The sequence below is a fragment of the Hylobates moloch genome, unplaced genomic scaffold (genome assembly GCF_009828535.3).
Source record: "Hylobates moloch isolate HMO894 unplaced genomic scaffold, HMol_V3 SCAFFOLD_19, whole genome shotgun sequence".
Taxonomy (NCBI): Eukaryota; Metazoa; Chordata; class Mammalia; order Primates; family Hylobatidae; genus Hylobates; species Hylobates moloch.
In genome coordinates, this window is record NW_026652294.1 from 20,189,812 (window position 1) to 20,216,704 (window position 26,893).

A 26,893-nucleotide genomic window follows, 5' to 3' on the forward strand; every position below is an offset into this window, starting at 1 on the left:
AGCGTCTCTGCCTGGCTGCCCATCGTCTGGGTTATGAGGAGCTCCTCTGCCCGGCCGCCCTGTCTGGGAGGTGAGGAGCGCCTCTGCCCAGTCGCCACCCCGTCTAGGAAATGAGGAACGTCTCTGCCCGGCCGCCACCCCATCTGGGAAGTGAGGAGCGCCTCTGCCCGGCCGCCCCATCTGGGAAGTGAGGAGCGCCTCTGCCTGGCCGCCCCTTCTGGGATGTGAGGAGCGCCTCTGCCCGGCCACCCCGTCTGGGAAGTGAGAAGCCCCTCTGCCCGGCCACCCATTGTTTGGGATGTGAGGAGCGCCTCTGCCCAGCTGCCCCGTCCAGGAAGTGAGGAGCCCCTCTGCCCGGCTGCCACCCCGTCTAGGAAGTAAGGAGCGTCTCTGCCCGGCTGCCCCGTCTGGGAAGTGAGGAGCGCCTCTGCCTGGCCGCCCCGTCTGGGATGTGGGGAGCGCCTCTGCCTGGCCGCCCCGTCTGGGAGGTCTACCACAGAGGCCAGAAGCAATGTGGGGGCTGGACGTGGTGGCTCACTCCTGTAGTCCCAGCACTCTGGGAGGCCGAGGCGGGTTGAGCGCTTGAGGCTAGGAGTTCGAGACCAGCCTGGCCAACATGGCGAATCATATGAAAAATACAACTGACAAACCAACCAACCAACCAAGCGACAACAAAACAGGTCTACCCTGGAGTCATACTCTAATTTTTTCTATTTTCCTCCCTTTCTGATCCTTTATCCCACTTTCTTTTTCTTCCTCTTCCTTCTCCTTCTTCTTTGTCAAATATAGGATTGAGTTATTATCATTGATCCATACAAAGTCCCTCTCTCATTTATTTTCTTTAATTCCCACCCCCCATTTCTATTCCCCGTCTTCCCATGTGCAACCTTCCTAATATGTTTGATATGCATCTTTTTGTTTGTATGTACTTTTAGAAAATGTTTATTGTTTTGTGTGCAAAAAAAAAAAAATTAAAAAAAAAAAAAAAAAGAAATACAGGAGGGAAGTTTCACTGGCTCCAGGTCCAGCTCCTCAGAGGCTGTAGAGGTGGTTTGGAGTCATGGGCAAGTCCTACGGGGAGGAGGGGTTCAAGTGATCTGCCTATGTCCTGGCTGCCTAACCTTAGAAGAAATAAAGTGTGGACTTCTTTTCTTTTCTTTTTTAAGTTTAAATTTAATTTTATTTTAAGTTCCAGGATACATGTGCAGGATGTGCAGGTTTGTTACACAGGTAAACATGTGCCATGGTGCTTTGCTGCACCCATCAACCCATTACCTAGGTATTAAGCCCTGCATGCATTAGCTATTTATCCTGATGCTTTCCCTCCCCCTACCCCACCCCACCCCACAAGAGGGCCCAGTATGTGTTTTTCCCCTCCCTGTGTCCTTGTGTTTTCATTGTTCAGCTCTGACTTATAAGTGAGAACACATGGTGTTTGGTTTTCTGTTCTTGTATTAGTTCGCTGAGAATAATGGCTTCCAGCTCCATCCATGTCCCTGCAAAGGACATGATCTTGCTCCTTTTTATGGCTGCATAGAGTCTTACGGTGTATAGGTACCACATTTTCTTTATCCAGTCTGTCATTGATGGGCATTTGGGTTGATTTCACGTCTTTGCTATTGTGAATAGTGCTGCAGTGAACATATGCATGCATGTATCTTTATAATAGAATGGTTTATATTCTTTTGGGTATATACTCAGTAATGGAATTGCTGGGTCAAATGGTATTTCTGGTTCTAGATCTTTGAGGAATCACCACACTGTCTTCCACAATGGTTGAACTAATTTGCATTCAAATAAAGTGTGAACTTATTTTCACCCAGGAGAGTGAGCTCCTTTCTTTGCAAAATGGGACAAAGATGTAACTAGAACTTTCTGACTATTTCAGAATATCATGGGCACAGCTCTGCAATGAGTCTGACTTTCATTGCTCATCTAAAGCTGATGATAAGGGAGACATTTTCCCTGAATGGTTGTAACTGTAGAGGTGAAAAAGAAAGGATTCTCCATTGCCCTCTGAAGCTTCTCTGAAAATGAACTGGCAATAGGCGGATTAATAGGAGACAAAGGCATAAAATTTATTTAACATGCATGGGGAAAACCACAGGAGAGTGATTACTCAAAACCCGGTAACGCTTATATATCCTTCTTCATGGGCGAGTTAGAGGTGGGAGAATGTAGGTAATTTTGAGGGGTAGTAAATAATTTCAGTAAAAATAAATGGACCCAGGAGACAGAAATTATCTTGTAAAGGATTCCCTTTGGAATCTAAATGAGCCTGAGAGGGAGACAATATCTTGTAACAAAGTCCATCCAGGTGTGGTTACATTCCTCAGTCTTCTTTCCTGCCATAGATAATCAAATTTCAGGGATGAGATGGAAGGCAATTGTGTTCTCTTTGGTGGGTCTAGTCTTAAGACAGGTAAGGGAATATCAGGGTAAAATTCTATTCTGCACTGGGTGTGGGGGCAGTGGAGTGAAGGGGCTGACAGGAGTGCTCAGAAAGTCCTTGATTTTTTTTTTTTTTTTTTGAGACAGAGTTTTGCTCTTGTCTCCTGGGCTGGAGTGCAATGGTGCAATCTCGGCTCACCTCAACCTCCTGCCTCCCGGGTTCAAGCCATTCTCCTACCTCAGCCTCCTGTTGGTCAGGCTCGTCTCAAAGTCCTGACCTCAGGTGATCTGCCTGCCTCGGTCTCCCAAAGTGCTGAGATTATAGGTGTGAGCCACCTCGCCTGGCTATTCTAAGGAACTTCTAAGGCCTTCCTATTTTAGTTCAAAGTGCTCAGCTTGCATTGAGCGTACTTTTGGGAAATCATTTTCTGAGCCCAGAGCACCATTCTTTCAGGGTTATCATTTTCTGAGCCCCAGCATAACCATTTTGATATGGGAGCTAAGGAGCTGAGGAAAAGGCATATCTGGAACATGACGAGGGCTGGTTACTTTGCCAAATGGAGCCCTCTTCTCCACTGTCCTCATTAGAGGCTCCGCATCTCTTGCATGGACTATTGCACTAAGTGATCTTCTTACCAGGGCCCTGCCTGCCTTTCAACTCCAATTCCCTCTGTGACTCCTCTCAACAGCTCCCCTGGCAATCAGGCTCCTAGACGATCCACACTCTGGTCTCAGCTAAACTTCCCAGCCCCACATCTAGCGCACCCTTAGCTACAGCCTTTCAAAATTCTTTGCCATCCTCTGACAATACCACTTGAGCCCAGACGTCCAGTCCTTTGCATTTGCTGTCAACTCCACCTGACATAATGCCTTTCTCCACTTTTTTTTCTTTTTTTTTTCTTCTTTTTTTTTTTTTATTAATGAGCCCTTCTCATCCATTCTTTCACATGGTACTGAAATACCACCTCATCCACGAGGTTCCTTCAGGACTGAGTTTATGACTCTCTGCCCTGTGTTCTTTTTTGTTTGTTTTGATTTGTTTTTGAGACAGAGTTTCATTCTTGTTGCCCAGGCTGGAGTGCAATGGCATGATCTCGGCTCACTGCAACCTCCACCTCCCAAGTTCAAGTGATTCTCCTGCCTCAGCCTCCCGAGTAGCTGGGATTACAGGCATGCACCACCACACCCGGCTAATTTTGTATTTTTTAGTAGAGATAGGGTTTCTTCCATGTTGGTCAGGCTGGTCTTGAACTCCCGACCTCCGGTGATCCTCCCGCCTTGGCCTTCCAAAGTGCTGGGATTATAGGCGTGAGCCACTGTGCCCGGCCTATCTCCTGTGTTCTTTTTTTTTTTGAGACAGAGTCTTGCTCTGTTGCCCACCCTGGAGTGCAGTGGCCGGATCTCGGCTCACTGCAAGCTCCGCTTCCTGGGTTCATGCCATTCTCCTGCCTTAGCCTCCCGAGTAGCTGGGACTACAGGCACCTACCACCATGCCCGGCTAATTTTTTGTACTTTTAATAGAGATGGGGTTTCACCATGTTAGCCAGGATGGTCTCGATCTCCTGACCTCGTAATCCGCCTGCCTCAGCCTCCCAAAGTGCTGGGATTACAGGAATGAGTCACAGTGCCCGGCCTATCCCCTGTGTTCTTATAGCATTTTGCATTGCATTGCACTTTGCACTGTATTATTCTTGGCTTATCGTATTACAACGTTCTTTTCACGCATCTATCTCCTCCACGGGGTCTATATTCCTTTTCTAGGGCTGCTGTAACAAATTACCACAAAGTGGCTTAAATCAACAGATATTTATTCTCTCACAGTTCTGGAGGCTAGAAGTGCTCAAATCAAAGTGTCAGCAGGGCCATGCTCCCTCTGAAGGCTCTGGGGAAGGATCCTTCCTGCTTCTTCCAGCTTCTGATGATTGTTGGCAATCCTTATTGCTCCTTAGCTTGCAGCTGTGTCACTTCAACCTCTGCTTCTGTTGTCATGTGGCTTCCTTTCCTGTGTCACTGTGTCCTGTCCAAATCTCCCTCTCATTTCTCTTATAAAGACACTAGTCACCGGATCAGGGTCCACCCTACTTCAATATGATTTCATTTTAACTTGATTATATACGCAGAGACCCTATTTCCAAATGAGGTCCTATTTACAGGTAGCGGGAGGGTTAAGACTTCAAAAATATCTTTTTGGAGGAGAACATAATTCAACCCACAGCACTAGGCTTTACATGTCTGTGCATTGCCACTGCCTATAAAAGGCGCATAAAAGTGCCCATTAAATGATGAAGGAATAAATGAAAGAAGAAAGAATAAGTTATCCCAATATACACATATTCGCTGTGTGCCCCATCTATGCTAGGTCCTGTGCTAGGCACGGAGGTCACAGAGAATAAGATGTGGCTTCAACCATTGTTTCCTCCCCGCGATGTGCCTGAGCTTCCCAGTAGTGTGTCCTCTGCAGTTCTCAGCTCACCCTGAGCCCCTTAGCTTTAAATAGACCTACCCGTGTGTTTGATACCAGAGTGTTCATGACTAATTCAGGACCTTCCTAGCAGTGAGTTTTGGAGCATAGGAGTCCAGCTGGAACCCCCATTCCCCTAGGATCGTTGATCCTGCTCTCACTTGACAGCTGTGGGGTTTTACTTCCTGCATCTAGGCATAGAATTAACCTACGGGCTCTTTTGAAACAAGTCCCACTTACTCCACTCTGTTTTCCTCTGAGTTTTATTTCCCCATTTGTAGAAAGGAGATAATACCCAGGCCAGGCGTGGTGGCTCATGCCTGTAATCCCAGCACTTTAGGAGGCCGAGGCGGGTAGATCATGTGAGGTCAGGAGTTTGAGACCAGCCTGGCCAACGTGGTAAAGCCCTGTCTCTACTAACAATACAAAAATTAGCTGGGCATGGTGGTGCATGCCTGTAATCCCAGATACTCTGGAGGCTGAGGCAGGAGAATCACTTGAACCTGAAGGCAGAGGCTGCAATGAGCCAAGGTCATTCCAGTGCACTCCAGCCTGGGCGACAAGACCTAAACTCCATCTCAAAAAAAAAAAAGGATGTAACACCCAATTTCTGAAGGTAGTTGAGATAGGAAACATGGAAGTAACTGATGAAGCTAATTATTAGTTATTTAGCATTCAACATTTATTTTGTTCTTTTTTTTTTTTTTTTTTTTTGGAGACAGAGTCTCGCTCTGTCGCCCAGGCTGGAGTGCAGTGGCGCGATCTCGGCTCACTGTAAGCTCCGCCTCCTGGGTTCATGCCATTCTCCTGCCTCCGCCTCCTGAGCAGGTGGGACTACAGGAGCCTGCCACCGCGCCCAGCTAATTTTTTTGTATTTTTAGTAGAGACGGGGTTTCACTGTGTTAGCCAGGATGATCTCGATCTCCTGACCTCGTGATCCGCCCGCCTCGGCCTCCCAAAGTGCTGGGATTACAGGTGTGAGCCACCACGCCCTGCCCTGTTTGTTTGTTTTTTTGAAACGAAGTCGCACTCTGTCGCCCAGGCTGGAGTGCAATGGTCTGATCTCGGCTCACTGCAACCTCTGCCTCCCAGATTCAAGCAATTCTCCTGCCTCAGCCTCCCAAGTAGCTGGGAGTATAGGCATGCACCACTACGCCCAGCTAATGTTTGTATTTTTAGTAGAGATGGGGTTTCACCATATTGTCCAGGCTGGTCTCCAACTCCTGACCTCAAGTGATCCCCCTGCCTTGGCCTCCCAAAGTGCTGGGATTACAGGCATGAGCCACCGCACCCGGCCCAACATTTATTTTTGCATACATTCTTCTTATCCCTGGATTCTCACGCCTTTGCAAGGGGACCTTACAGCTCTTCTCATCAAAAGGTGGAGGTTATTTCTTCATTCCTAAAATATAACCTTGGCCACGTGATTTGTATTGATCAGTGAGACCGTAGTAAATATGATACAAGTGGAAGTTGAAAAGCACTTGGATATTTGTTGCTTGTACTTGTGGTCCTTGGAAATCTTTTTAAAAATTCCTTGGGGATTTTGCAAAATATTGGACCACACTTTCCAGTTGAGTATTCCCCAGGGTTCAGACTGCCCTTGGAATCCAGTAATCTCAGATGCCTTGAGCCTTATCAATAGTGTTATATTCACTTATTAATGAGTTTCTTTCTTCAGACTATGTGCATTACTGAGCAAATACAAAACTGGCCATGGCTTCTGGGAACACTCAGTCTCAGATTAGGAGTACTTTGTATAGCTGCTCTGAAAGACAACCTAAAACAGTGCTGAATATGTACAATTATTATATGTATCAAAGGAAGTGCCATGGATAACTGGCTAGTGTATCAGTTATTTTTTGCTACATAACAACAATCCCACCACTTAGTAGTTTAAAACAATAATAATCTATTAGCTCATGTTTCTGTGGGTTGGCATTTTGACTTGAGATCTCTTGGGCAGTCCTTCTGCTGGTCCAATTGGCTCATTCACACAGCTGACAAGTCAGCTGAGAACTTGTTGTTTTAGGAGGGTCTCACTTATATGTCTGACAGTTGGTACTGGCTATTAGCTGGGGAGATGGAGATGATTGGGCCAAATATCTCCAATAGATGAGCCTAGGCTTATTTCCATAGCAATTGTTGTAGAGTTTGCAAGAGCCACCATAGCAATAGGGTTTTTGAAGTATATTGATGATACTACTGGGAAATCCTAGAATAGTTTTGCTTTGAGCATGGCTGGATCCAGGGGTCCCAATGGTGTAATCAAGGCTTTATCTCACTCTCTTTTTGCTCTGCTTCTCTCGGTATGTTGGGTTCAATCCAGGCTCCTTTTTTTTTTTAACAATGGAAACTTGCATCTCCATCAGTTACTCATGCATGACATTTCGTCAGTTCATCCAGACTTAGAGGACAGGCTAAGCCAGGGTATCTCCAAGGAACTCTTCTGGGGCTTCTGGACTCATTCTTTTTGGAGACTTCTGGAGGATCTGGAGCATTTGTTTATTTATTTATTTATTTTGAGACAGAGTCTTGCTCTGTCACCCAGATTGGAGTGCAGTGGCACGATCTAGGCTCACTGCAAGCTCTGCCTCCTGGGTTCAGGCCATTCTTCTGCCTCAGCCTCCCGAGTAGCTGGGACTACAGGCACCCGCCACCATGCCTGGTTAATTTTTAAATATTTTTAGTAGAGGCGGGGTTTCACCGTGTTAGCCAGGAAGGTCTCGATCTCGTGGCCTCGTGATCCGCCCACCTCGGCCTCCCAAAGTGCTGGGATTATAGGCATGAGCCACCAGGCCCGGCTGATCTGGAGCATTTTTAAAGTATCTGGGCCTATTGACTCGATGACTGGATATGTTCAAATCTGAGTTCTTTACTGCAGAGGATTGGCTGTAGTTTTAATCTGGGCAAGACTGGGGAACCCCAAATAACTCCCCAGAGGCTTCTTGTGCTGGAATTGGAGGATTTTCCACACACACACCCAAAAGGAAAGAGCGAGTGAATGTTTAAATCCCACCCTTGGGTGTCTTGGGGTTTTTATGCTCCTCACCTGGGCCCCCTTACTTTGCCTCCTGAGACACCAGATGGATGAGATAGCCCACGGAGGAAACACAGCACTGGAGGAAGAGATGGCCAAGGATAAGCCTTGGGCACATCTACATTCAGGGGATTAGCAAAGAAAGAAAAAATAGCAAAAGAAAATGAGAGAGGTCAGGAAGCCTGGAGGAGAACCAGGAGAAAGCGAGTCCATTTATTCTCCTTCCCCCAGAATGGCAGAATTATCAGACATCCTGTCTGTATCTTGCCCTTCTGTCCTCTGGAGTCCTCTTCACCAGACAGTTAATTTCTTTAAAATGTTAAGTACTTCACCAATTGCTATAAACAGCTGTAAGGTGCACATCCAACACCCACCATGCAGATTAAACTATTAATATGGAGAAAAGGAGCAGCAGAAGAGACAATCAAGTTTAATTTGATTTTTCCCCAAGTAAAGCGTAAGTCAGTACAGAGTGCTGTATCTTAGTAGCCTCTGAAGACACCTCTTTCCAAGATAATTAGCTCCCTTTCTCTGGATATTAGCATTATCAGCTCCAGTGCCTCCTATTAAGAGAGCTTTGTTATCCTAATTATTTCTAATATGGCTATAGCTAATTAAAGAATTAACAGTTGAGGTCAAATAAGAGGAAAGTGGTTGTACTTTTTCTGACTGTCAGTTTCTTCATCTAAAACGACAGGTATAATATCACAGCTCTCTCAGGGTTGTTGAGGAAATTAAATGATATGTTTGTCCAGTCCTTTGAATGGCCCTGGCATACATCTCAAGAACTTAATTGTATGGTAGCCATTACTATGTAACTGGATACGTGAAACCCTTGGAATGTCCATTTTTCTATCTCAAACACTTAGCACTTGACTTCATAAAACTTTTATTGAAATGAGGCCATACAAATAAGCTAGAAAATATATAAGCCAGGCACAGTGGCTTACACCTGCAATCCCAGCAATTTGGGAGGCCAAGGCAGGAGGATCTCTTGAGCTCAGAAGTTCAATACCAGCCTGGGAATATGGTGAGATCTTGTTTTTACCAAAAGTAAAAAAAAATTAGCCAGGCGTGGTGGCACATGACTGTAGTCCCAGCTACTCTGGAGGCTGAGGTGGGAGGATCACTTGAGGCTTGAGGCTGCAGTGAGCTATGATCGCACACCACTACACAACAGTCTGGGTGACAGAGCAAGACCCTGTCTCAAAAATTAAATAAATAAACTTAAAAAATAAAAAAAGGCCGGGCACAGTGGCTCAAGCCTGTAATCCCAGCACTTTGGGAGGCCGAGGCGGGTGGATCAGGAGGTCAGGAGATCGAGACCATCCTGGCTAACACGGTGAAACCCCGTCTCTGCTAAAAATACAAAAAGAATTAGCCAGGCGTGGTGGCGGGTGCCTGTAGTCCCAGCTACTCAGGAGGCTGAGGCGGGAGAATGGCATGAACCCGGGAGGCGGAGCTTACAGTGAGCCAAGATTGCGCCACTGCACTCCAGCCTGGGCGACAGAGCAAGACTCCGTCTCAAAAAAAAAATTAAAATTAAAATTAAAAAATAAAAATAAAAAATAGTATGTTTTTGGCACAAATCTTACTTTGAGCTGGAGGTATTTGTGATTCAATAGATGCAGAAAGAAGCCCTCCTAGAGCTGGCCTTCTCTAACTAAAAGTGGAAAGTTCTGAGGAATGAGGACTGTTATAAATCCCACCCCCCACTGCACCTTCTCCAGGGAAGTTTCATGGCCGTGAAGAGGACAGAAAGTGAGAACCAAGTTGGAACTGAATAAACAAGCTTCGCACTGTTAGTTTCCCCATATGCTTACCTTCCATAGATGCCAACCTTGGAGGCCTAAGAGGCCTAGAACATTATCCTTTGTCTGATCATTTCTCTACAAATTTATTGTTCTTTTTTAAGATGCTACATAAGCCCAAATTCTAACCACCCCTTTGAGTTACTCATCATCAGGTTTCTCCCATGTGTTAATCAACTCTGTTTCTCTCCTCTTAATCTATTTTGTGTCAGTCTAATTTGCAGGGTCCCAGCCAGAGAACCTAGGAGGGTAGAGGAAAAAGGTTTTTTATCCTTCTGAATATGTGTGAAATGGTACAGAGCAAAATAAGGCATGGAAAATAACTATGGAGTGTGGGAGAGGAGGATGCTAAGTTAATGAATGAATGAATTAATTTTTTTGAGATGGAGTTTCGCTCTTGTTGCCCAGGCTGGAGTGTAATGGTGTGATCTCAGCGCACCACAACCTCCGCCTCCCAGGTTTAAGCGATTCTCCTGCCTCAGCCTCCCAAATAGCTGGGATCACGGACATGCGCCACCATGCCCAGCTAATTTTGTGTTTTTAGTAGAGACAGGGTTTCTCCATGAGGGCAGGCTGGTCTCAAACTCTCGACCTCAGGTGATCCGCCTGCCTTGGCCTCCCAAAGTGCTGGGATTACAGGCTTGAGCCACCGTGCCCGGCGACGATGCTAATTTAAAATAAGAAGGTGGGCAAGGCGTGTTCCAGTGAACGTTTCCTTTCCTCTTACTTATGGCTGAGGGCATCCTGAAGGTTATATTATGTTTCCTAATAAGGTTTGATTGTGGGCTTGGACAGCTTGCAGTTGGCATTGAATATAGTTGAGTAACCAGAGGATGACAATAAATATGTAAGCATAGGAAAATGCAGATTGCTGAAGAGGCACATAGGTGTACCAGGCAGGGAACAGGATTGGCCAGATCATGAAATGCCTTCAGTGCTGTGATTCTGTGCTTCCTATGACGCTCTGGCCTGAGTCAGGAAGAGACACACAATCCTCCACTGCATTTCCATAACAGCTGTTTCAAGACTAGACTCTTAATAAAACTTTACAGAGATTATTGGATCACAGATAAACACAGGGGAACAATAAATCTAGAATCTGTACTATCTAAAATGGTAGCCACTAGACACATGAGGCTATTTAAATCTAAGCTTGACTGGGTGCGGTGGCTCACGCCTGTAATCCCGGCACTTTGGGAAGCTGAGGCGGGTGGATCACCTGAGGTCAGGAGTTCGAGACCAGCCTGGCCAACATGGCAAAACCCCATCTCTACTAAAAAAAAAAAAAAAAAAAAAAAAATAGCCAGGCATGGTGGTGTATGCCTGTAACCCCAGCTACTCGGGAGGCTGAGGTAAGAGAATCGCTTGAACCCAGGAGGCAGAAGTTGCAGTGAGCTGACAGATTGCACCACTGCACTCCAGCCTAGGTGACAGAACGGGACTCCATCTCAAAAAAAAAAAAAAAAAAAAAAATTAAATAAATAAATAAATCTAAGTTTATCAAAATAACATAAAGAAATCACTTCCTCAGTTGTACTGGTCACATGTGGCCCAGGAGCATAATAGCCACATGTGGCCCAAGGGTGTAATAGCCACATGTGGCTAGTTACTAGTGTAGAGATAGAACATTTCCAACTTGCAGGAAGTTTTATTGGACTGTACTGGTCTAGGTAATATTTTTAGAGTGGTGCTACTCAAGTTTAATGTGTACATATATTACCTGGTGATCTTGTCAAAAAGCAGAGTTTGATTCATTAAGTGTGGAATGATTCATTAGGCGCAGATTCATTCATTCTGCATTTTTAGTTAGCTCCCTGGCAATCGATGCTGCTGGTTCACCACCACCATTTAGTAGCAAGAGCTTAGAGATTGCATCTTGTTCTCCAGTGCTTCTAGAAAATACATAGTGCCCAGGGAGCTTTTGCATTAACTTCTTTTTTTTTTTTTTTTTTTGAGACTGAGTTTCGCTCTTATTGCCCAGGCTGGAGTGCAATGGTGCAATCTCAGCTCACTGCCACCTGGGAGGCAGACTCCCAGGTTCAAGCAATTCTCCTGCCTCAGCCTCCCCAGTAGCTGGGATTACAGCCATTTGCTACTACACCCGGCTAATTTTTTATTTTTAGTAGAGATGGGATTTCTCCATGTTGGTGAGGCTGGTCTGGAACTCCTGACCTCAGGTGATCTGCCCACCTCAGCCTCCCAAAGTGCTGGGATTACAGGTGTTAGTCAACATGCTTGGCCCGCATTAACTTCTTTCACATCCATTCGTGGTCTTATTTCGCTGTTGGAGGTAGAAGACCTGCAGTATATTATCCTCACCGTTCCTTACTAGATGTTCATAACTTATGGCAGGTGCATGGACTAAACACTTAAATGCTTATATTAAATTTCTGGATTTAGCATTTATCAGCTGTGTGATCTTGAGCAAGTCACTTAACCTCTCTGTGTTGCAGTTTTCATAATCAAAACAGGGAAAATAACAATATCTTGGCCGGGTGCGGTGGCTCATGCCTGTAATCCCAGCACTTTGGGAGGCCGAGGCGGGCAGTTCACAAGTTCAGGAGATCGAGACCATCCTGGCTAACACGGTGAAACCCCGTCTCTACTAAAAATACAAACAAAAATTAGCCGGGTGCGGTGGCGGGTGTCTGTAGTCCCAGCTACTCGGGAGGCTGAGGCAGGAGAATGGCATGAACCCGGAGGCGGAGCTTGCAGTGAGCCGAGACAGCACCATTGCACTCCAGCCTGGGTGACAGAGCAAGACTCCGACTCAAAAAAAAAAAAAAAAAAAAAACAATATCTTAGGATGTTATCTGAAATTTTGCAAGTAATCTATGCATGCTATCTATTATATTTATTAATCAAATAGGTTCTATTGCAAGGCTCCTTTTCTCCTCTGTGCTAGGAACTAGGAAAAATAGATATGATCAAGACACAGTTCCTGACCTTGAAGGGCTCTGAGACACGATTCTCAGATGTCTGGCATTGGCGTGGGTCTTTGGGAATGAGATTCTAAGTATTGTGTTTAATAAATGAAGTAGAAGTCTCACGATGTTAGATGGCACACATTCCTATGAAAATAAATGCTTCTCTTTTACCTTGCTGCTTGGTGCTTCAGTTGACGTTATAGGGCAACCCTGCTTGTAGCCTAACCAGGCAGATAAGGTACCTACATGTGCAATAGGAAGATACGTCACCAGGCTCAGTCCCTGCACAATGTCACATTCAAGGAAAGACAGCAAGCAGCCAACATTATTCAAAGCAAATTTATGTTTCTGTGGGTTCCTTTCAAAGCATGTCCCAAAGGATGCAATTTAAAACTGAAAGCAGTGCTTTTAAAATCTTTTTGTTTTATTCCTTCCAATTTCCTTTCTCATTCTTTTTCCTACCAAATGTTTACCTGAAATGAAATCTGTGATTCTTTTCTGCCTCTTTCTCTCCATTTCCCATTCATATGGTAGCCAAGCCCTGCCTCTCTCACATGCCCATCCTCTTGCCCACAAGCTGTTTCCCTTTCCTTCCTCATCCTCCAGTCCTGATGTTCACAGGCCCCAATCCCTTTCTCTTTTTTTTTTTTTCCTTTTTTTTGAGATGGAGTCTCACTCTGTCACCAGGCTGGAGTGCAGTGATGCAATCTCAACTCACTGCAACCTCGGCCTCCCGGGTTCAAGTGATTCTCCTGCCTCAGCCTCCCAAGTAGCTGGGACTACAGGCGCGCACCACCACGCCCAGCTATTGTTTTTGTATTTTTAGTAGAGACGAGGTTTCACCATGTTGGCCAGGATGGTCTCGATCTCTTGATTTGTGACCTGCCCACCTTGGCCTCCCAAAGTGCTGGGATTACAGGTGTGAGCCACCACACCTGGGCCCCCCTTCCTTCCTTCCTTCCTTCCTTCCTTCCTTCCTTCCTTCCTTCCTTCCTTCTTTCATTTTTTTATTTCTTTCTGAAGGAGTTTCACTCTTGTTGCCCAGGCTGGAGTGCAGTGGCGTGATCTCGGCTCACCCCAACTTCCACCTCCCAGGTTCAAGTGATTCTTCTGCCTCAGCCTCTTGAGTAGCTGGGATCACAGGGGCCTGCCACCTCGCCCAGCTACTTTTTTGTATTTTTAGTAGAGACGGGTTTTCACCATGTTGAGCAGGCTAGTCTTGAACTCCTGACCTCAGGTGATCTGTCCTCCTCGGCTTTCCAAAGTGCTGGGATTACAGGCGTAAGCCACTGCACCTCACACCCCTATTTCCTTTCTACAAGCCTGCACTCCCAGCCCTTTCCACACCTTGCAATCTCTTGGGACAGGAAATCTGGCTCCATTTCTCACTGTGTCTGGGTGGAAATCTGCCCATTTCCTGGATAACAAGGGAGAGTCAGAAACAGACCCCGAAAGAAAAAACTTCTTCCTTCATAGAAAGGATCTTGGAGGTTGTGGTATGCAGAATTTTTGGACATCCCTTAGGATCTCCCCACCCTCTGCCCCCCGGTGTATATGCCTTACATAATCCCTGGGTCTGTGAACATGATGGATATTATTCCTGTGATTAGGTTATGTGAGATGACACATTCACTTTAAAAAGGGAGATCATTCGGCCGGGTGAGGTAGCTCATGCCTGTAATTCTAGCACTTTGGGAGGCCCAGTTGGGCAGATCATGAAGTCAGGAGATCGAGACCATCCTGGCTAACAAGGTGAAACCCCGTCTCTACTAAAAATACAAAAAATTAGCCGGGCGTGGTGGCGTGTGCCTGTAGTCCCAACTACTCGGGAGGCTGAGGTGGGAGAATGGCATGAACCCGGGAGGCAGAGCTTACAGTGAGCCGAGATCCGGCCACTGCACTCCAGCCTGGGCAGCAGAGCGAGACTCCATCTCAAAAAAAAAAAAAAAAAAAAGGGAGATCATTCAAGGTGCACTTGACCTAATCAAATTAGCTCTTTGAAAGCAGAAGTGTTTCTCAGGTTGGTCACTGAGGAAGGAGTCAGAGATGTGCTCTTGCTGGGCTGGAAGAGGTAACAACCATGTTGCGAGCTGTCCATGGGGACAATGTGGCAAGGAATGTGGGTGTCCTATAGGAGGTAAGAGAAGCCCCTGATAAGGAAACAGGGACCTCAGTCCTACAACCTCAAGGAGCTGATTTTGGCCAACAACTTTAATGATTTTGGAAGTTGATATGGTTTGGCTGTGTCCCCATCCAAATCTCATCATGAATTGTAGCTCCCATAATTCCCATGTGTTGTGAGAGGAGATAATTGAATCATGAGGGTGGTCTCCCTTATCTGTTCTTGTGGTAGTGAATATGTCTCAAGAGATCTGATGGTCTTATAAGGGGAAACCCTTTCCACCTGGCCCTCACTTCTCTCTTGTCTGCCACCGTGTAAGATGTGCCTTTCACATTCTGCCATGATTGTGAGGCCTCCCCAGCCACATGGAACCATGAGTCCATTAAACCTCTTTTTCTTTCTAAATGACCCAGTCTCAGGTATGTCTTTATCAGCAGCGTGAAAACAGACTACTACAGAAATGGATTTTTTCCCCAGAGTATCCAAAAAGAAACACAGGCTGGCTGACACCTTGATTTCAGCCTTGTGAGACCCTGCAAACAGAACCCAGCAATGCCGTTGCTGGACCTGTGACCTATATACAACTGTGAGCTAATCAGTGGGAGTTGCTCTGGACCTCTAAGTTTGCCATTATTTGTTACCTAGCAATAGAAAATCAACACAAAGCAAGAGTAAAGACAGACAGGATAAGAAAGCTCATACATGAATGATTTCTGTTTCTGTTGGAGATGAAAGTATTACTAGTCACACAGAGCAAGGGCTAGGGGCTAAATGAGCTGCACTGATGGTAAATGCTGATAGAGGCCTGTGGAGGGGAACTTGTGGCCCAGGGCAGCAAGAAATGCTCCATTGGAGAGATGGGGTACATGCGAGTGACAATGGGAAGAGTTGGTAGCTGGAGAGAACTGGGAAAGCCTTCAGGTAAGGGGAGTGATTTAAGCACAACTGTGTGAGCAGAAATATGCAAGAGGTGCTATAGGAAGAGGAGGGAGGCTGCCACTGATCCCATCTATCTTCCCTGTCTGACTTGGCTGAGGCCATTCCAGACAATTCTCTGAATACGTTATGCATTTTCACATCTCCAGGCATTTGCAGAGACCTCTTCTTCTGCCTATAACAACCTTTCTGCCTTCCTCCCTTGTCTTTCAAGACCCAGCCCAAGGCTCCTCCCCTACAGTTCCCAGTCTCAGAAAGGTGCATCTCGAGCCCGCTTTCATGGCTCATAAATAGAAGCTGGGACTTCAGTAGACTTTTTCTCTTTCTTTTTTTTTTTTTTGAGACAGATTCTCGCTCTGTCGCCCAGGCTGGAGTGCAGTGGCGCGATCTCGGATCACTGCAAGCTCCGCCTCCCAGGTTCACACCATTCTCCTGCCTCAGCCTCTCTGAGTAGCTGGGACTACAGGCACCCACCACCATGCCCAGCTAATTTTTTGTATTTTTAGTAGAGATGGGGTTTCACCGTGGTCTCGATCTCCTGACCTCGTGATCCGCCCGCCTCGGCCTCCCGAAGTGCTGGGATTACAAGCGTGAGCCACCGTGCCCGGCCTCTTTCTCTCTTTCTTTCTTTCTTTCTTCTTTCTTTCTTCTTTCTTTCTTCTTTCTTTCTTCTTTCTTTCTTTCTTCTTCCTTCCTTCCTTCTTTCTTTCTTTCTCTTTCCTTTTCTTTCTCTCTCTCTCTCTTTCTTCCTTTCTTTTTTTGATAAAGTTTTGCTCTGTCACCCAGGCTGGAGTGCAGTGGTGCTATCTCCGCTCACCACAACCTCCACCTCCTGGGTTCAAGCGATTCTCCTGCCTCAGCCTCCCAAGTAGCTGGGATTACAGGCATGTGCTACCACGCCCAGCTAATTTTTTTGCATTTTTAGTAGAGACGGGGTTTCACCATGTTGGCCAGGCTGGTCTCGAACTCCTGACCTCATGACCCACCTGCCTCGGCCTCCCAAAGTGCTGGGATTACAGGCATGAGCCACCGCGCCTGGCCTAGACTTGTTCTTTCTACTATCCCACATTTAGTAAAGAAAGGAAAGAAACTCTTTCCCAGGTCAATAATCAACCTCAAATGTATCCTTTTGCTCTAATTCTTATTTCCAAATGGCAGGCTTTCTTAGAGCAGGGCCCACCCCCCAGGCTGGCCAGGCTGACAGCCCAATTCTGTAGGAGCCCTTGGCTGTGAATTTCTACAGTAGCTGAAACTGTGAGGAGCTTCCCGAGGCTCCCCGAGAGAACTGGAGGGCCCCAGGCTCTTCCCACGGCATCCTCGATCATGTTCTCGTTTCCTCCTCCAGAAACGTGGGGCTAAAATAAGCCCAGAAGCTGAGGAAGGGCTGAGTCAGACCCTCAGAGTGGAGCAATCACTGCACGGCTGCTCCTTGTAAGAAACAACCCGTTGCGCCTGAGTTGTTTATTGCCAGGAGCTGTAAGTGAAAAATAAGCTCTCCTAAGCCAGGCTGGGAGCAGGCTCCTCTTCCTGGAGGTGGCACGATGCTTCACAGCTTGGAAACGTTCTGTGCCAGTATAAGAGGGGTGGCTGGCATACTTCCCTCGGAGCAGGAAAGCCTGGTGACAAAGGGGAAGGAGCCTGGGCTGGAAGCCAAGTGGCACTAGGGTTAGTCTCAACTTCATTGCTTACCAGGTACGTCAAATGAATGATACCCTTACCCGCTGAGTCTCCCTCTTCTCAGTTTCAAGATTAAAATGTAAGCCCAGATGATGTCTGAGTTTCTTTCTGGCCCCGGCTTTCTTTTGGTTTGTCCAAGCAGCTCCGCAAACTCACTCTCAGGCCCTAAACGATGTGAGCTGTTAACGGTGGAGAAAGGAATTCCGACGTGGCCTATGGCAGCCGTTGCTTCATTGAGTCTGGTTCAATCAGCACCCACTGATCGGGCACCTCTGCTGTCCAGGCATCTGGGAAATGGCTGGGGATACAGAAGGGAAAAAGACAGGGTTTCTTCAGGAACTCACTTTCCAGCAGGTGAGAGTATGAGTGGAAAAGGTGGACAAAACAAAAAGCTGACCAACAACACAAACTCCTTTGCTAAGCCCTGAATGAATGATCTAGACAAGTAGCTCAGAATGAGGAACAGTTCACAAGAGTCCAGGTGGGAGTGGGCCTCAGCTAGAAATTCAATTCTGTTACCATTAGGTTGGTACAAAAGTAATTGCAGTTTTTGCCATTCCTTTTTTTTTTCTTCTTTTTTCGAGACGGAATCTTGCTCTGTCACCCAGGCTGGAGTGCAGTGGCATGATCTCGGCTCACTGCAACCTCCGCCTCCCTGGTTCAAGCGATTCTCCTGCCTCAGCCTCCGGAGTAGCTGGGATTACAGGCATGTGCCACCACGCCCAGCTAATTTTTGTATTATTAGTAGAAATGGGGTTTCACCATGTTGCCCAGGCTGGTCTTGAACTCCTGTACTCAGGTGATCCACCCACCTTGGCCTCCCAAAGTGCTGGGATTACAGGCGTGAGCCACTGCACCCAGCCACGCCATTACTTTTAAATAGCAAAAACCGCGATTACTTTTGCACCAACCAGATAGATTTTTCCCATCTCAGTGAAGTTTTATTGAGAAAGAGGCCAGTAAGAAATGATTACAGAGGTTGAAATTTACTTTCTTCAGATGATCTAACATTTTAATGTACATGTAGTTCTTCCCAGACAGCAAGAATAATTCAGGGTTGGTTTTCATCCCAAAGTTTCCCCATACTTAAGAGAAAAACCATTCACACGCAGCGATGGGGGCCACTGAACTGAAAATACTTCTAATGCAAAAGAGTAAGAGACTAAATCATTACCGAAGAGTTCAGGTCCTATTTCAATGATACTCTCTCTCTCAGATTCACCACAGTCAGCACTTCCAAAATGTCTTTCAAACATTTAAAAAACAGTTATTAATGACATTTGCATTTTAAGCCACAATTAAAACAAATGTTAAGATTTAATGACATATTCTAATATTTCCAAATATCACACTGGGCCGCAATGGCTCATGCCTGTAATCCCAGCCCTTTGGGAGGCTGAGGCAGGCAGATTGCTTGAGCTCAGGAGTTTGGAAGCAGCCTGAGCAACATGGCAAAACCCCATCTCTACAAAAATTAGCTGGGAGTGGTGGCATGCACCTGTAATCCCAGCTACTTGCAGGGCTGAGGTAGGAGACTTGCTGGAGCCCAGGAGGTCGAGGCTGCAGAGACCCACGTTCGCACCACTGCACTCCAGCCTGGATTACAAAGCGAGACTTTGTCTCAAAAAAAAAAAAAATCACTTAAAAAGCTACATTTAGTCAGGCACAGTGGTTCACACCTGTAATTCCAGCACTTCAGGAGACTGAAACCGGAGAATCACTTGAGGCTGGTAGTTTGAGACCAGCCTGGGAAACAAGGCAATACCCTGTCGCTACAAAAAAAAGTTTTAAAAATGAGCTGGGCACAGTGGCACATACCAGATGACCTAGCTACTAGGGAGGCTGAGGAGCAAGGATCACTTGAGCCCAGGAAGTTGAGGCTGCAGTGAGTTATGATTGTGCCACTGTACCCCAGAGGGAGACCCTGTCTCTAAAATAAATAAATATTTTTAAAAGGCTTTATTTAATTTTATGATTTTCTCATTGGGATTTTTTTTTGCCATCAACTTTTTAGTTTGAAGCTTGAAAAATGAATTAAAATAAGCAAAATTTGAGACATCATGCATGCAGAAAATGAATAAAACAAAACGGCAGACTGAATAAAATGTACTACATTACATATTTATAAAGCAAACGCTATATAACCACCAATCAGGTTCTATGGTTCTATAGATTCCCTCTCTTTTCATCTAAATTACATGTGTGCTGTTTGTAACCGTAACTGTAATGCAGCACATAAGGCACCTAGGGTGCTTCCTGATATACACTCAGTACTCAGTATGTACTCATCCTAATTGTGAGTCACTGATTCATTCAACAAACATTCACTGAGTTTATATTATATGCCAGCTTTGTATCAAGCACTGGAGAAAGAAAAATGGCTAGACATAGTGCTCCATCCCAGCACCACGAGGGAGACAGACACGTGCAACTGAAAGTGATTACAGCTCAAGTTAGTGGAGAGCTCTCCCCAGTAACCCCAGGGCATAGAAGAAGGAGTGGTTTTTCTGCAGAAGGAAAAGGAGTTTGCCAATGAGCACGGTGGGAAAAGAGCTGTTGTTCTACCACAAGTAATGACCTGAGCAGAGGCACAGAGACCTGGGTGAGCAGCCTCATCCCTGTGCACAGTGGGGCAGGAAGGATGGGGGATGGGGGATGGGGGATGGGGGATGGGGGATGGGGGATGAATCAGGGGAAAGCTGAAGTTTTTCTTTGGGAACAGGGGAACTAGTAGAATCCTGTAAGTACATCAAATCTATGCTGAAGATTTTTCTCACAATGGGGTAGAAGTTTTGAGTTTATGTGGAAATATCATTTACCTCCACATAGTAATAATAATAATTACTAATATTATTATTAGCAATTACACTACTGTTGCTAAGCCTCCTGAGCATTGCATATGTGCATATGTATTGTGTCATTTATCACCACAAAAAGCCCCTGAGGTGTCTGCTATTATTACTGAGAGGCAGTAGAATTTAATTATTATGAATGCACGCTCTGAAGCTACATTATTTGTGTTAAGGTCCTGGCTCCACATTTAGGCAAGTAGCTTAACCTCCCCATGACCCAATTTTCTTATCTTTGTAATGAGGTAATAAAAGTGTCGAGCTGATGAGGTTGTGGAAAGGATTTAATAAAATTCTACCTGTGAAATGTTTAAAATAATGTCTGTCCAATACATTGTGTTTAATGAAAGTTGCCTTTTATTGACCCATTTCACAGAGGAGAAAACCGAGGCTTGGGGAGAGGAGGTCACATTTCAAAGGTCACCTGGCCAGTAAGTTGAAGGTTCTGGATTCAAACCCAGGAAATCTCAACACAGAGCCCCATCTCTCTACCATCTAACAAGCCAGGTTTGGTTGCTAAAGTTAGGGCTTTCTCTGGCAAACTTTTGACATGCTTAACTCTGTTTCAAGGACTTCCTTTTTTAAATTAAAAAAAAAAAAGTTAACAGACAGGATCTGGCTCTGTTGTCCAGGCAGGAGTGCAGTGGCTATTTATAGGAATGATCATGGCACACTGCAGCCTGGAACTCCTGAGCTCAAGTGATCTTCTGTCTCAACCTCCTGACTAGCTGGGACTACAGGTATGCACCACCACGCCTGATTCAAGGACCTTCTTAAGTCATCCCCTGCCAAAAGGTCCAGCCAGAAGGGGATGAGGAAATGTACCTTTATTTGCTTATTGCTACCTGAAGGAACCATTAATTAATTAATGGATTTTATCAAACATTTATTCACTTACAGATATAGTTTCAATGTTTGCCACCTCCAAATCTCATGTTGAAATGTGATCTCCAATGTTGGAGGTGGGGCCCAGTGGGAGTGGGAGGTGTTTGAATCATGTGGGCAGATCTCTCAAGAATGGCTTCGTGTCCTCCCTGCAGTAATGAGTTCACTGGAGATCTGGTTGTTTAAAGGAGCCTGGCATCTCCTCCTCTCCTTCTTGCTCCTGCTCTTGCCATGTGACACCACTTGCTCCACCTGCATCTTCTGCCATAATTATAAGATTCCTGAGGCCCTCACCAGAAGCAGATGCCAGCAGCATGCTTCTTGCACAGTCTGTAGAATCGTGAGCCAAATAAACCTCTGTTCTCTGTAAATTACCCAGTCTCAGGGAATCCTTTATGGCAACACAAAGTGAACTAACACACTTACTCATCCCCTAAGTGTTCAGCATCGAATTTTGTCATTTCACATAAATTATCTCAGATACTGTCCACCACCAAAACTGTCTGACTATTCCCATTTTCTAAGTGGGGACATTGATGCTCAGAGGAGTTAAATAACATGTTCAAGGCCAGACAATTGCTGTTGACTTTGCAACGTCTACCCCACACCATCTGCAGGGGCGGGACCTGATTAATGTGAGCTAGTCACAGAAATCACATCTCCATTTCCAGTGGGAGAATTCAAGCTAAGCCAATTAGTACAGAGCATCCTGCCAGCTGTAGGGATTAGTTCAGAAATAAGAGTCCATTTGAATAAAAAAGGTGCAAGGGGAAATTTTCTGGGGCTTCTGCAGATATTGTCCTCTCTCTCTGGAGAAAGCATCAGCAGGAGCCAGTTTGATCCTCTGACATTGCTGTGTGTGGATTTGAGGTCTGGGGATGCTGCAGCCACCTCAAAATAAGCTTGTGCGTGACACTGGTGCAGGGGTAGGAATGGCCAGGAGCATCACAGAGACCACTGGATAAAGGCAATCCTGAAGCTTCCTGCTATGTGGGCCAACAGATGTCCTTATTGTTCCAACAGTCTGAGTAAGAATTTCTGCACAGTTCGCACAGCGCAGAACTTGGTTCCAAGTCCAAGTCCAAGCTGGGGCTACTCCCCAATCCGTGCCTTCCTACCATGCACGGCTGCAGACATGGTTCTTCTACTCAAGTTGTTTACCATCTGGCGGGAGGTTTTTGGCATTCTGCTATAGTGGCAGATTTGGTCATCAGTCACAATGCCAAGCTGATGGTGGTTTGAGTCATTGTTTTTCTGTTGGCCTATTTCTTTCATAATAAATATGTATTGCTTAGATAATAAAAACAACAAAGGGGAAAATTCCATGTGAGGCAGAGGTAAACAAAAAAGCTCTGCTTTTAGGAGGCTTATATAAAGATCAAGCTGTATGATGTGTGTTGAGCATGCTTTAAAGAATGCTAAACTTGGTGGGGCCCAAGACAGATAAAAGACACTAAGCCTTTTATTATAACACTAGGCGCTAGTGACTTTTGAGACCTGACAATTAATTAGGAGGAGCTGGTTGTAGTTATTATCAAACCTCCCTAATTTCCCCAAGTGAATGGGTGAGGGCTGGGTTGAGGAGAGATGGGGGAGAGGTGGTAAGAATCCTCTGAAGCCCATTTCTGGAACCTTGGTTTCTCAGGATCGCCGCTTCCTTGGTGGATTTCCTTTCTGCTCTCCTGCAAGTGTCCCTTGTGAGCCTCTGACTCCATAGGACTGGCCCCAGCTAACCCTTTGTTGCTAAGGATGTATCATCTTGCTGGGCTTTACCAAGGGCGTTAATAAAACAGCTTCTATGTTTATAGCCACACAAAGGTAGGCAAGGAAAAGACCCTAATTTGGAAAGCAGAAACCCACTCTGCCACTGAAGCCCAACTCCTGATCTTCCCACCCCCAAAGGCATAGGATAAGATTCCCTTCCCCTCGCTGATTGGATTAATTTCAGCCTCATTGACAATTCACCCCTCCAGACTCATTTACCTACTGTTGTTTTTAACCTCAAAAAACGTCATGGCAACAAAGATCAGAGGAAAGATCACAGTGTCTGGAGTCAGAGAGACATATGCATTTGCATCCCACCTCTGCCTCTTGCTAGAACTCTGATTTTGAGCAGGTTGCTTGAGGTCAGCTCCCTCATCTGTAGGGGGTTGTGATGAAATAAATGATGTAATAGAAACTTTATAAATGCATGAATTTACTGAGGAATTTATGTGCTTTTGGAGGAATTATGGGGCAGGGAAGCAAGAGAGATGCCTTAATTTTCTTCCAGGGATGACACTGGAAGGCAAGGAAGAGTGTTACAGCTGAGGGAACAGACAGTGGAAGGCCTGGGGACAAATAAAGTCCAAAATAGCTGGAACGTAGAATATGGGAAATAAATGAAGGCTCGAGATCTGAGGGTTCAAAGCCATACAAGGACTTAGCACATTATCCTAGAGAAGGGAGGAGTCATTGGAGGGTTTTAAGCAAGGGAATAGCTTGACATGTGTTTTTAAAACTTTACTGTGCCTTTGTAGAGAATAGTTTGCAGTGGGTCAAGGCTGGAGCTGGCAGCCCGGTTAGGAGGCTGATAAACTAGTCCAGAGGATGGGTGGTGGCCTGAACCAGAGAGACAAAAGTGGGATCGAGAAAAGTGGATGGCTGTGCCACTTGCTATGGCTTCAAGGAAGTTATCTAACCTCAGTTACGTTACTTAATCTTCACTGAGTTAAGTCTCAGGTTTTTCCCCCATTATTTATGGAGTACAGTAATAGTATCTGCATCCTAGAGTTTTTAGGGGATTAAACGAGAGAATGCATATAGAGCGCATAGCACAGCATCTGCCACATCGTATGCGCTGGCAAGATGGAAGCGACTATTACCATTGTTAGTAGTGGAAGTCATGTTGGCAAATATCACAGGGTGCATTCGGGGCATGCTGCTTAAATGAATGAAATAAGTGAATAGACAGTGAGTGCCAGAAAATGCCCTTTTCAAGACTGAAATCTTGTTTAAAAGGTATAAATAGTCCTGGTGAGGAAGGACAGAGAGAGGCAGGGAGGGTTGTTGTCTAAAGAGGTCAATGTGCTCTCTTGGTGAGCTCTTCTGAGAGTTAGGACACAAAGAGAATGTGTCCAAATGGTGAACAGGTGGGGCAAGCAGGCTGGAGTCCTTTTGAAGAGGGTCAGGAAACAAAAGCCTGCAAGCAGCACAGATGTGTGAAAAAGCTATTTTTAGTCTGGTACAAGAAGCCCACAGGAGAAGCACCACCCCTAACCTTAGTCCTCTTTGTCTCTGTCTTCTCTGCCGGGAAAATCAATCATCATGTCAGGAGGGCAGGTGTTAAAATTGGTCAGAGGAAATAAAAATCCAAGAGAGATGAAGATATAGTGAGAGAATGTCATGCTCTATTAAATGCATTCAAGTCTCACTGCTCAGAGAAATGACATGTTAGGGTTCAACTCAAAATATAAATGTTTTGTTGTTTTTGCAGGTTTTAAAGGAATACATGCTCATTTTAAGACTCAAACTATCAATAGAAACTATTTTGAGCACCAACTATATGGCAGGACATAAGCCTAGACCTTTATGTATATTTATGTCATTTAATTATCTTTTTTTTTTTTTTGAGACGGAGTTTCACTGTCGTTGCCCAGGCTGGAGTGCAATGGCGTGATCTCAGCTCACCACAACCTCTGCCTCCCAGGTTCAAGCAATTCTCCTGCCTCAGCCTCCTGAGTAGCTGGGATTACAGGCATGTGCCACCACGCCTGGCTAATTTTGTATTTTTAGTAGAGACGGGGTTTCTCCATGTTGGTCAGGCTGGTCTCGAACTTCTGACCTCAGGTGATCCACCTGCCTTTACCTCCCAAAGTTCTGGGATTACAGGCGTGAACCATTGCACCCAGCCTGTCATTTAATTATCATCCAGACTTATTGTGTGCATATTATCACTTACCCATTCTACAACTAATGAGCCCAAGACCAAGAGAGCTTAGGTGACTTGCCCAGAGTCGCACGGCTTGTTCTATGACCTGCTCATTTGGACAAGTTACTTAATCTCCCTATGCCTCAGCTGGTTCAACTGTTACAGAGGATAAGGACCCAACTGGTTTGGCTGACTCGAGTTTCAAATCCTCTCTCCCAGTAGACTGAAGTGTGCTTAGACATTAGAACCACACTCTCGTTCAAAATCTTCTTTTACGACTTACTAACTTTATGTCTTTGGGCAAGCCATATAGCCACATGCCTCAGCTCCTCTTCTGAAAACTAGGGTTTTTTTTGTTTGTTTGTTTGTTTTTTTGAAACGAAGTCTCACTCTATCACCCAAGCTGGAGTGCAGTGGCGCGATCTTGGCTCACTGCAAGCTCCACCTCCCAGGTTCACGCCATTCTCCTGCCTCAGCCTCCCAAGTAGCTAGGATTACAGGCACACACCACCACGCCCAGCTAATTTTTCTATTTTTTTTTTTTTTTTTTAGTAGAGATGGGGTTTCACTATGTTGGTCAGGCTGGTCTTGAACTCCTGACCTTGTGATCCGCCCACCTCAGCCTCTCAAAGTGCTGGGATTACAGGCGTGAGCCACCACGCCTGGCCTAAAACTGGGGATCTTAATAGTGACAATGGGCTGTTGCAAGGATTAAATTAGCTAATACGGCTAAATGCTTATAATAGTACCTGCTCTCTCATAGCTAATAGCTGATATTAATATAATTGGTAGCAGTAGTATTTCTATCCTGTCTTGTTAGGACAACATAACTTATCCCAGCAAGGTTCATTAGAAAAAAAAGAATGGACTTTCCAGGGCAGGCAGATCTCTTCTGAGAATCCAAGGAGCTCACACCTGTGAAACACTCAGAATAGTGCCTGGAAAATAGTCGTGCTTATGCCCATGTTTAGTTATTATTATCTATAAATTCCACAACGCAAGCTCTTAACTTTTATTTGCTACTTCTTCACACTGCATTATCATGCCTAAAAAAATCTCATCATCCAGAGACAGATATCATTAATAGTTTCTTGTGTATCTTCCCTTACTTTTGAAGCAACTGCGTAAATGTGTTTCTATGCCAGGTTCACATTTAACTGAGTTAAACATAGTGGGTGTGAACTCTGGCATTGGCAGAGAGTGGCTCTGTGGCCTTAGGGAGGTAATTTCACTTGCCTGAATCATAGTTTATTTATCTGAAAAATGAGGATAATAATCATAGTTTCCTTCTCTGCAAAATGAGGATAATAATCTCATAGAGTGGTAGTGAGGACAAAACATACCATTTTAAGGCACTTAGAACAATCTTGTCACATAGGCTTGAAAAAGACTTAGTAATTTAAAATAGATGTTCTACACAATGGCCAGAGTAATCCTTATAAATCAGATTGTGTTACTTTTCTGCTTAAACTCTGAAATTTTCTTATTGTATTTGGAATTAAATTCATATGCCTTACCTTGGTCTATGTGAAGGGTCTTGGTGTCCTGAAAAATGTTATTTTCATTTTCTACCTAGTTCAGAACTGAGGGAGACATAGATGAATGTTTGCGGTGTGTCGTTTAAATCTGTGGGATAGTAGATATCACCAACTAAATTGTGCCCCTCACCGACCCAAATTAACATGTTGAAGTTCTGACCCCCCATTATGAGGTAGGGCCTTTAAAGAGCTCAAAAATATTCCAGTTGCAGTCCTAGCATATGCAGACATGAGAAGTGGGGGATATGAATTTTCCTAGTAAGAATCTACAAGTCCAGCCCGGGCATGGTGGCTCACAGCTGTAATCCCAGCACTTTGGGAGGACGAGGAGGGTGGATCACGAGGT

The 26,893-nt window shown here is 45.3% G+C and overlaps 1 long non-coding RNA gene across 1 annotated transcript in view; it reads right to left on the bottom strand.

Annotated features, from left to right (window-relative positions):
• The window catches only part of LOC131382015 (uncharacterized), a 38,195-nt gene extending 11,545 nt beyond the window's left edge, over positions 1 to 26,650 (bottom strand). Inside the window, exons 1-2 of the long non-coding RNA XR_009211161.1 lie at positions 26,527 to 26,650; positions 17,407 to 17,663 (exon numbers count right to left, since the gene is read on the bottom strand). This is a non-coding gene — a long non-coding RNA (uncharacterized LOC131382015). The remainder of the gene's footprint in view (positions 1 to 17,406; positions 17,664 to 26,526) is intronic.
• Positions 26,651 to 26,893: the final 243 nt, after the last annotated feature.